The sequence below is a fragment of the Leopardus geoffroyi genome, chromosome A2 (genome assembly GCF_018350155.1).
Source record: "Leopardus geoffroyi isolate Oge1 chromosome A2, O.geoffroyi_Oge1_pat1.0, whole genome shotgun sequence".
NCBI classification, from domain to species: Eukaryota; Metazoa; Chordata; class Mammalia; order Carnivora; family Felidae; genus Leopardus; species Leopardus geoffroyi.
The window spans coordinates 7,962,587-7,973,688 of record NC_059331.1 but is presented as its reverse complement, the minus strand read 5'-3'; positions in this window follow the sequence as shown (position 1 = coordinate 7,973,688).

Sequence of the window (11,102 nt, the reverse complement as noted above, 5' to 3'; positions counted from 1 at the left end):
CTGGTCCCATGTATATAAAACTCCAGAAAATGCAACTTCATCTCTAGTAACCGAATGCAGATCAGTTTCGGGGTGTCTGGGGGTGGGGTGGGGCGGCGAGAGGCTAGAGGGAGGGACCAAAAAGGGCTAGAATATACTTCTTGAGGTGGTGGATGTGTTTAGTATCTTGATCCCGGTGCTGGTTTTCAGGATGTGAAACTCATCGGATTGAACACTTGAAAGGTGTGTGGTATGATGTATGTCAGTTATACCTCAATAAAGTTGTAAAAAAAATTTCAATGCGTCTGACTCAGGAGTGTTAGGAGGATCAGCTGAGTTCATCCGTGTAAAGCACTTTAACATGACATCTGAGGCACAGTCAGGGCTCAGGGAAAACCGATCGCGACCTCAAAGGCAGATGACAGAGGAGTGACCCTGTGAACCGCAGGGAGGGTGGCCTCTAGTGGCCAGTCCAAGGGCCCTGTCCCCAGCAGGCTGAAGGAAGTACGATGAAGATTTGGCCGAGGGCGTGGGACATAAACAGCACCAAAAAAGACAGTCCCCTCCCTGACTTTCCCTCCCCTCTTCTGTAACTACACCTGCCTTCAGTCACACCTGCCTCCTTTCTCAAACATGTGCAATCCCACCCCAGGACCTTTGCTCTTGCCATTCCCCCTGCCCGCCTAGTTCTCTCATCCTGGGTACCTGCATGGCTCCTCCTGGACCTCTTTCAGGAATTTATTCAGATGTCATCCCAGCAGGCTGACTGTGCTCAAAATCTACCCCACGCCCACCTTTAGGCTCTTTTCCCATTCTCCATTCTATTTTTTTCCAGAGCAGCTACCACAACCTGACTGAGTCAGCTCAGGCTGCTGTAACAAATGCTGCAGACTGGGTGGCTTAAACAATCAACATTCCTTTCTCACGATTCTGGAGGATGGAAATGTGAGATCATGGTGCTGTGCAGAGAGAGAGAGAGAGAGAGAGAGAGAGAGAGAGAGAGAGATCTTGTCTCTTCTACGTTTTTATAACAGTATTAATCCCATCATGAGGTCTCCACCCTCAAGACCTCATCTAACCCCTGATCACCTCCCAAAGGCCCCACCTCCTAATGCCATCCCACTGGGGGTTAGAGTTTCAATCTATGCATTGGGCAGAGGGGCACAAACATTCAGCCCATAGCACTGATGATATAGATATAGATATAGATATAGATATAGATATAGATATAGATATAGATATAGTATATTTATGACCTCTGTCCCCACCGTGCCATGAGGCCATGGGTCTCTGTCCATCTTGTTCACTGCTGGCCCCTCAACACTCAGCATGTGGCCTGGTACACAACAGGGTTCAACAACACAGAAAGTGCAACAAATAATGTGGAATGGAAAGGAGAACTTGTTGTGGGGCTACAGGTGACCCCCTTCTGTTTGATCTGGTGCCTGACCACCCCCAAGCTGGTTCCTTGGGGGAGGGGGGTGTTTTATGGTGTGGCCCTCGATTCCTTGCCCTTCATCCCCCTTCCCAATGAGTACCACCACATCATCTCCCTGCCTGGGTCTCTGTCCCCATCCTGGGGGCCAGCCTCCACATCTGTGCCCCTTGGAATGTCTCTCAGGCTCCCCAGGTTCTGTGTGTCCTTAATTGACCCTGCATTTCACTCGCACTGGCTTTTCCTCCCATACCCTTGCCCCACCCCCACCCGCAGCCTCCATCACCTCCCTTACCAGGATCCGTCAGTCCACTTCATAATCTGTCTTCAGTTGTCCTCATACTCCCAAAGCAGCACAATAGTCATGGCCACCTAGGCAGATGCTGCAGTGTGACCTCACCTCTCAACACCTCACTTTCCTCATCTGCCAAATGGGCTAGTAATAGTCCCTAATTCCTAGGGTATTGGAGAAGGATGAAATGAATATGCAGAATGCTAGGAACTGGCTCACAGCAGGAGCACCTGGGTGGCTCAGTCCTTTAAGCATCCGAGTTCAGCCCCGGTCATGAAACCCCCTTTGTGGGTTTGAGCCCCGCGTCTGGCTCTGTGCTGACAGCTCGGAGCCTGGAGCCTGCTTCCGATTCTCTCTCTCCCTCTGCCCCTCCCCTGCTTGCACTCTGTCTCTCTGTCCCCCCCAAATAAATAAATATTAAAAACAAAAAAAGAAAAGAAATGAACTGGCTCACAGCAGCCACCACTTCAGTGTGAACTGTTGCTATTGTCCTTTTTTTTTTTTTTTTTTTTTTTTTTTTTTTTAGCAGGGAAAGGGCAGGGGAAAAAGAGGAAATCTCAAGCAGGCTCCACACTCAGCGCACTCAGGGCTGGGTCACGCGGCCCTGGGATCATGACCAGAGCTGAAATCAAGAGTCAGACGCTCAACCAACCGAGCCACCCAGGGGCCTCCATTATTGTCATTCTTATTCATCACTGCCCTCCCACGTCTGGCCCCCATCACCAAGTGTCCACAGGCCAATTCTGACTCCTGTAGTGTCCACAACAGCTAGAAGAACCTATCTATTTATCAAGTTATTATTATTTTTTTTAACGTTTATTTATTTTTGAGACAGAGCATGAACGGGGAGGGTCAGAGAGAGGGAGACACAGAATCGGAAACAGGCTCCAGGCTCTGAGCTGTCCGCACAGAGCCCGACGCGGGGCTCGAACTCACGGACCGCGAGATAGTGACCTGAGCCGAAGTCGGCCACTTAACCGACTGAGCCACCCAGGCGCCCCTATCAAGTTATTTTTTAAATGTTTTGTTTATTTTTTGACAGAGAGCAAGCAAGGGAGGGGCAGAGAGAAAGGGGGACAGAGGATCCGAAGCAGGCTCCAGGCTGACAGCGGTGAGCGCATGTGGGGCTTGAACTCACACACCAGGAGATCATGACTTTGGCCGAAGTTGGACACCCATCTGATTGAGCCACTCAGGTGTCCCAAGATATTTTTCTTAAGTTTATTTATTTATTTTGAGAGAGAGACAGATCACAAGCAGGGGAAGGGCAGAGAGAGAGAGAGAGAGAGAGAGAGAGAGAGAGAGAGATTGGAAGAGAGAATCCCAAGCAGGCTGTGCTGTCAGTGTAGAGCCCGACACAGGGCTCCATCTGATGAACATGAGATCATGACCTGAGCCAAAATCAAGAGTTGGATGCTTGGGGCATCTGGGTAGCTAGTTGGTTAAGTGGCCAACTTCAGCTCAGGTCATGATCTCATGTTTCTCGTGAGTTCAAGCCCCACGTCCGGCTCTGCTGACAGCTCAGAGCCTGGAGCCTGCTTCGGATTCTGTGTCTCCCTCTCTCTCTTCCCCTCTCCCGCTCACACTCTCTCTCTTAAAATAATAAATAAACATTAAAAAAAAATAATAAAAATGGACACAGGATCTCAATAGATATTTTTCCAAAGAAGACATACGAATGGCCAACAGGTACATGAAAAGGCACCCAACACCGTTAATCGTAAGGGAAACGCAAATCAAAACCACAATGAGATATCACCTCACACTTGTTAGAATGGCTATTATAGGGGCACCCGGCTGGCTCAGTCAGTAGAGCACGCGACTCTTGATCTCAGGGCTGTGAGTTCGAGCCCCACATTGGGTGTAGACATTAAAGTATAACATCTTATTAAAAACAATAATGGCTATTATAAAAAGGATAACAAGGGGCGCTCGGATGGCTCGGTCAGTTAAGTGGCCGACTTTGGCTCAGGTCATGGTCTCGCGGTTCATGAGTTCGAGCCCCTCATCAGGCTCTGTGCTGACAGCTCAGATTCTGTGTCTCCCTCTCTCTGCCCCTCCCCTGCTCACACTCTGTCTCTGTCTCTCTGTCTTTCTGTCTCTCTCAAAAATAAACATTAAAAAAAAAAAGGTAACAAGGGTTGGTGAGGTTGTAGATAAAAGGGAACCCTCACGCACTGCGGGTGGGAATGTATGTTAGGGCAGCCGCTCTGGAAAACAGTATTGAGGATCCTCAAAAAATTAAGACGTAAGCTACCAGCTGACCCAGCAATCCCACTTCTGGGTATTTATCCAAAGGAAATGCAAACAAGATCTCGAAGAGATCTCTGCACTCCCTGTCACTGCGGGATTATTTATAGTAGTCAAGACCTGGAAACAATCTAACTGTCCCTTCGTGGTTGAAGAGAGAAGAAAAATGTGGTGTTTCTACACAAATAATGGAACATTACTCAGCTTTAATCTTGCCTTTTGAAACAACATGGATAGACCCTGAGGGCATTATGCTAAGTGAGCTAAATCAGACGGAGGAAAACAAATACTGCATATGATCTCCCTTATATGGGGAATCTGAAAAAAGACCAAACGTGGGGCCCCTGGAGGGCTCAGTCAGTGGAGCATGAGACTCTTGATCTCGGGGTTGTAAGTTTGAGCCCCATGTGGGTATACAGATTGCTTAAAAATTAAAAAAAAAAAAAGCCTTAAGGGGTGGCTGGGTGGCTCAGTCAGTTGAGCGTTGGATTCTTGTTGATTGTGGCTCAGGTCATGATCCAGGGGTTGTGAGACTGAGCTAGCTTGAGATTCTCTCTCTCTCCCACTCTGCCCCTCTCCCCCACTAATGCTCTCTCTCTCTCTCTAAAGAAAATTTAAAACAATAAAAAACAAAAGCCTGAACAACAAAGAAAGAAACAACAACAAAATGAGATCATAGATACAGAAAACAGACTGGTAATTGCCGGAGGCAAAGGGTAGGGGTGAGGAAATGTGTGAAGGGAGTCAAATGGTACAAACTTCCAGTTGTAAGATAAATAATTTCCTGGGGGATGTAATGTACAGCATGGTGAATACAGTTAACAATACTGTAGGGGCGCCTGGCTGGCTCAGTCAGTTAAGCAACCGACTCTTGATTTCGGCTCAGGTCGTGAACTCACAGTTCGTGGGATCGAGCCCCATGTCGGGCTCTGTAGTGACAGCTCGGAGCCTGCTTGGGATTCTCTCTCTCTGTCCCTCCCCACTCACATCTGTCTCTCTCTCTCTGTCTCTCTTAAAAGTAAACAACCTTGGGCGCCTGGGTGGCGCAGTCGGTTAAGCGTCCGACTTCAGCCAGGTCACGATCTCGCGGTCCGTGAGTTCGAGCCCCGCGTCGGGCTCTGGGCTGATGGCTCGGAGCCTGGAGCCTGTTTCCGATTCTGTGTCTCCCTCTCTCTCTGCCCCTCCCCCGTTCATGCTCTGTCTCTCTCTGTCCCAAAAATAAATAAAAAACGTTGAAAAAAAATTAAAAAAAAAAGTAAACAACCTTAAAAAATAAAAAAAACAATACTATAGTATCTATTTGTAAGTTGCTATCTTAAAAGTTGTCATCATAACAAAAAGAATTTGTAACTATGTGAGGTGAAGGATATTAAGTAAATTTAGTGTGCTAATGATTTGGCAATATATACAAATATCAATTCATTATGTTGTACACTTGAAACTAATACAATGTTATATGTCCATTATATCTCAATAAAAACAAATAAAAAGGAACAGATAAAATTAGTTTTTTTATTGAGAGACAGAGGGCGCAAGTGAGCAAGGGCGAGGTGAGAGAGAGAGAGAGAGAGAGAGAGAGAGAAGCGGGGTTCACCCAATGAGGGGCTTGGGCTCACCCAATGCAGGATTCAAATTCACCAACCATGAGATCATGACCTGAGCCGAAGTCAGATGCTTAACTGACTGAGCCACCCAGGTGCCTCCAAATTATTATTTTTAAAATTTTATTTTTAAGTAATCTCTATACCCAGTGTGGGGCTCAAACTCACAACCCCAAGATCAAGAGCCACGTGCTCTACTGACTGAGCCAGTCGGGTGCCCCAGGTAAAATTAATTTTAATAATACGTTTTAGAGGCGCCTGGTGGACTTCGGCTCAGGTCATGATCTCGCGGTTTGTGGGTTCGAGCCCCACGTCGGGCTCTGTGCTGACAGCTCGGAGCCTGGAGCCAGCTTCGGATTCTGGGTCTCCCTCTCTCTCTCTGCCCCTCTGCTGCTCACGCTCTGTCTCCCTCTCTCTCTCAAAATTAAATAAACATTTAAAAAATTGTTTTAAATAATAATACCTTTTATTTTACCCGGTATACACAAAATATTATCATTTCAGCATGTACTCAGTATAAAAAAATATTATTGAGCTATTTTACCTTTATTGGTACTGTCTTCAAAATCTGCTGTGTATTTTACACCCTTAGCACATCTCAGTACGGACTGGCCATATTTCAGGTGTTCACCAGCCCCATGTGGCCGGTCGCTACTGTACTGGACAGTGAAGGAACTATAACCAGTTGGTCTCCTGGGTCCTTCCCTCGTGTCCACGGATCACCTCTGCCTGATTCAGGGATGACCACATCGAGCTGTTCCGCGCCCACTCTGTATCTCCATCCGTGCTGGCCCTGCTCTTCGATCTCCTTCTTCTCCTCTCTGCCTCTGCCCTCCTCCCGCAAGGTCCCATCCCCTTAAGTCAGTCGCCAGGCACCCGAACCCCAGGAACCCTCCACTGGGCCACCCCAGACTAGTCTGGTTCCAACTGTGGCCACCGCCTCAGACTCCGAATGCTAGCATTGTCAGAGGCCAGTCTGCCTTCTGGGCCGTATTGTCTCTCCCAGAAAGATATTTTGAAATCCTAAACCCAGGCACCTGTGGCTGTGACTTTACTTGGATTGAGGGTCTTGGCAGGTGTAATTAGTGAAGATGCAGTCATACTGGATTAGGGCGGGCCCTGAATGCAAGACAACCAGTGTCCCTATAAGAAGAGGAGACACAGGGGCGCCTGGGGGTGGGGGGGCTCAGTTAGTTGAGTGTCTGACTTTGGCTCAGGTCGCGATCTCACGGTTTGTGGGTTTGAGCCCCATGTTGGGCTTTGCGCTGATAGCATGGAGCCTGCTTCAGATTCTCTGTCTCCCTCTCCCTCTCAAAAATAAATACACATTGAAAAAAAGAAGATGATGAGACAGAGAGACATAGACACCAGGAAGAAGGTCATGTGACCATAGAGGCGGCCATTGGAGTTATTCACCTACAAACCAAACAATGCCAGCAACAGCCAGATGCTAGGGAAGAGGCAAGGAACGAGTCTCTCCTCTCCCCTGGGGCCTTCTGAGAGAGCACGGCCCTGCTGACACCTTGGCTTTGAACTCCTAGCTCCCAGAACTGTGGGAGGAGCCATTTCCATTTCAAGCCACCCTGTTTGTTATTTATTACAGTGGCCATGGGAAACTAATACAGCCTGTTGGTACCTCTCCCCTTCAGGCCTCAGTTTGCACATCATCTGTTCTGAGGCCTGTCCTCACCTCCACTGGTCTAGGGCCCTTTATGTGTTCTCAGTCCCCCCTTGACCACAACTGTAATCATTCCTCATTGGCTGTGTCATTGCTCATTAATTCTGGTGCCCTGTGAGAGCAAAAGCCCCCCGGAGACAGGAGCTATGACTGTCCTGACTCTTCTTTCAAGAATATCCATCATCCCTCACCATGTGCCTGCCCCCGGAGCTAGCAAGGACAACGAGAGAAAGCCAGACAACCCCACTCCCTCATGTCTCTAGTGTTGGGACACGACTGATTCGCAGTAACTGTTTGTTGAATGACTAAACGATCGCAGAACTTAGCCATCCTCAAAGCCTCCTCCCAGCTGTTTCTGAGTCTGCAGAGCTGGCTTCTCCAAGGTTCCAGATCAATTCCCTACTGACTTTACCTGTCTTAAGTCACTTAACACTCAGCGCTACCCTATGAAGCAGGTACACTTATTATCCCCCTTTTGCAGATGAGGAAATAGAGGCTCTTGGGAAGAGAGGTCATACAGATTATCCCCAGGGATAATCTTCATAGTCCCCAGGCATTGACAATTTAGAAAGCAGCCCAATAAATACACTGGCAAAAGATTTCAACAGGCTCTTCACAAAAGCAGATAAATGGATGCCAATAAGCACACAGAAGCATCTCAACGTCATTGGCCATCAGGTAAACGCAAAACAACATGACAGCCAGATAACACTACAAACCCATCAGAAGGGTGCAAATGAAAGAGACTGCCCAGACCCAGTGCTGGAGAAGTCGCGGGGGAACAGGAACATGTAACTTACATGCTGCGTGTTGTATGTCAGTGACATCTCAGTAAAGTCGAAGGAACAAATCAGTATGGTCACGTTAGGGCACAAGATGGCCCTTGAGTGGAATTCAGTAAGGTAGGATTGTCTTCCGGTGACTGTATTTTGGTGTCAGTGCATGAATCTTATCGTGGGTCTCTCAGCAATTCCAAGGATGCCTCCGTGCCTCTCCACCCTGTTCCCATGCCCCTTCATGAAATACATCATGCCCCGGAAATCCCTCCCAGGCTGAGCAGTTGCTAGAATAAATTACACACTCTTGAAGAAAACTAAATCTGCGGATAGATGCTTTCTCACCATAGATCACTCTCCTTTGTCAAACATCCCTGCTTCCTTGTACTGTGCCATGCTTCCTGTGCTGCCTCTCACGCCACTGCTACTGTCCGGAGTTGTGTGAGAAAATGCTCTAGAAAGCTCTGCTCGTTGCTGCCTTTTCGGCTGAAAGGAGGTAACATTCTTCTTTCATTCAACAAATGTATCCCAAACATCTACTACGGGCCAGGCTCTGTCCCGGGGTCTCGGAGGTGGGATGCGGGAGATTGGTGATGAACTCATTGCACAAAGAATTTCACAGTTATGATTGCAGTAAGGGTCATGTAGGAAAATACAAGCTTACAATCTGGGAAAGGAAGTGATCTAGTTATCTGGTTTAGGGGCTATGATCCAGGAGGACCTCTCTGAGGAAGACACATTTAAGTCGGGCTTTATATTAGTATAGGTCAAGTTTCGTTGCAGTAACAAAGAAGTCCAAAGCACAGTAGTTTAAGGAAACCAAAGTTTATCTCTCCCTCGTGTTACTCATTCTATATCAGTTGGCAGGGGCTCGGCTCTGCATGGTCATGCAGGGACTCGAGCTGAGGAGGCACCCACCATCCTGTGGCCGCACCACGTTGAACTCACTGCCTCAGCTGCTACAGGGACAAGAGGGAGACTGGAGAAGTGGGGGGCGGGGGGCTTTCCAATGCCGCTGGTCAGCAGTGACTGACGTATAGAAGTGATGTGTTTCATTTATTTATTTTTTATTTTTAAGACAATTTTTAAATATATATATATATATTTAGTTTATTTTTATTTTGAGACAGAGAGAGAGAGAGCAAGCGAGACAGGGGTAGAGAGAGAGAGGGAAACAGAATCTCAGGCAGGCTTCACGCTGTCAGCTCAGAGCCCTATGTGGAACTCAAACTCACGAACCATGCGATCGTGACCTGAGCCGAAGTCAAGACTCTGACACTTAACTGACTGAGCCGCCCATGAACCCCTTAATTTTTATTTTATTTTGTTTTATTTTACTATTAAAAATTTTTTTTTAATGTTAACTTATTTTTTTGAGACAGAGAGACAGAGTGTGAGCGGGGGGAGGGGCAGAGAGAGAGGGAGACACAGAATCCAAAGCAGGTTCCAGGCTCTGAGCTGTCGGCATAGAGCCTGATGCGGGGCTCAAACTCATGAACCAGGAGATCACGACCTGAGCCAAAGTCGGCCGCTCAACCGACTGAGCCACCCAGTGCCCCTTTATTATTATAAAAAAAAAATTTTTTTTAAACATTTATTTGTTTTCAAGAGACAGAGACAGAGCATGAGCAGGGGAGGGACAGAGACAGAGGGAGACACAGAATCCGAAACAGGCTCCAGGCTCTGAGCTGTCGGCACAGAGCCTGACATGGGGCTCGAACCCACTAACCGTGAGACCATGACCTGAATTAAAGTCAGATGCTTAACCTACTGAGCCACCCAGGCGCCCCTATTATTATTTTTTAATGTTTATTTTTGAGAGAGAGAGAGAGAGAGCAAGCAGTGGAGGAACAGAGAGACAGAGGGAGACACAGAATCTGAAGCAGGCTTCAGGCTCCAAGCTTTCAGTGCAGAGCCACATGTGGGGCTTGAACTCACGAACTGTGAGATCATGACCTGAGCCAAAGTCAGACGATTAACTGACTTGAGCCACCCAGGTGCCCCTAAAAATTTTTTTAATGTTTTATTTTATTGGGGGGGGGGGGGGCGGGCAGAGCATGAGCAGGGGAGGGGCAGAGAGAGGGAGACACAATCTGAAGCAGGATCCAGACTCTGAACTGTCAGCACAGAGCCTGATGCAGGACTCGAACTCACAGATTATGAGATCACGACCGGAGCCAAAGTCTGATGCTTAGCCGACTGAGCCATCCAGGCTCCCCGGAAGTGATGTATTTCATTTCCACTTGCATTTCAGTGGCCAAAATTAGTCAATGCAGTCACTGAATTGAATGGACGTTCTCAGTCAATTGTTATTGGTTTACCCTACAAAAGTCCATCATGGGATGTAAAGGATGTGGAGGAATTAGCCAGAAAAAAGAAAGGAAGGAAATGCATTCCCCAGCACAAACAGCAAATTCAAAGACACCGGAAATAAAGAGACAGTAGGTCTACAGCTCCAAAATTCTGATAGAGAAGGATTTTTTACCCAGACCACTATTTCCAGCCAAAACAGTGATCAAGTGTGAGGAGCCAGTAAAGACATTTCAAAACCCGGAAGGGTTCAAAAATGTTATCTCCCACGTTCTTATAGTCTTAGAAAATTATTGCAGGATGCACTCCACCAAAACCAAGGTGGCAAACCAAGAAAAAAAGGAAGACACGAGAGTGAGGAAACGGGTGTCCCAATATAGGACATGAAGATATAGGACAGGGGCAGGAGAAATTCTCCAGCACAAAGAACCCAGGAAGAAAACAGAATTCTACCTATAGGTACATTATTTGGAAGACGCGATCATTTGGAATGCTGAATTGAGGTGTATTGCCAGAACATCCAAGAAGGAAAAAAAAAAAAAAGCAAGAAAGAAATAGGTAATTATCTCCAGATGGATTAATTATACATCACAATAATTACACTTTCCAATTGTATCCTTCAAAGGGAAATGAAATTACATTTCCATAAAAAGCAATAAAAAGAATGTGAGCCACCGAGACACCAGGTGAATGCGTGTCTCGGATCCAGTTGATGACTCAGGGCACCACGTGATGGCTGGGAGGCATCTCAGACTCCACTGGAATAAACTGAACTCCACAA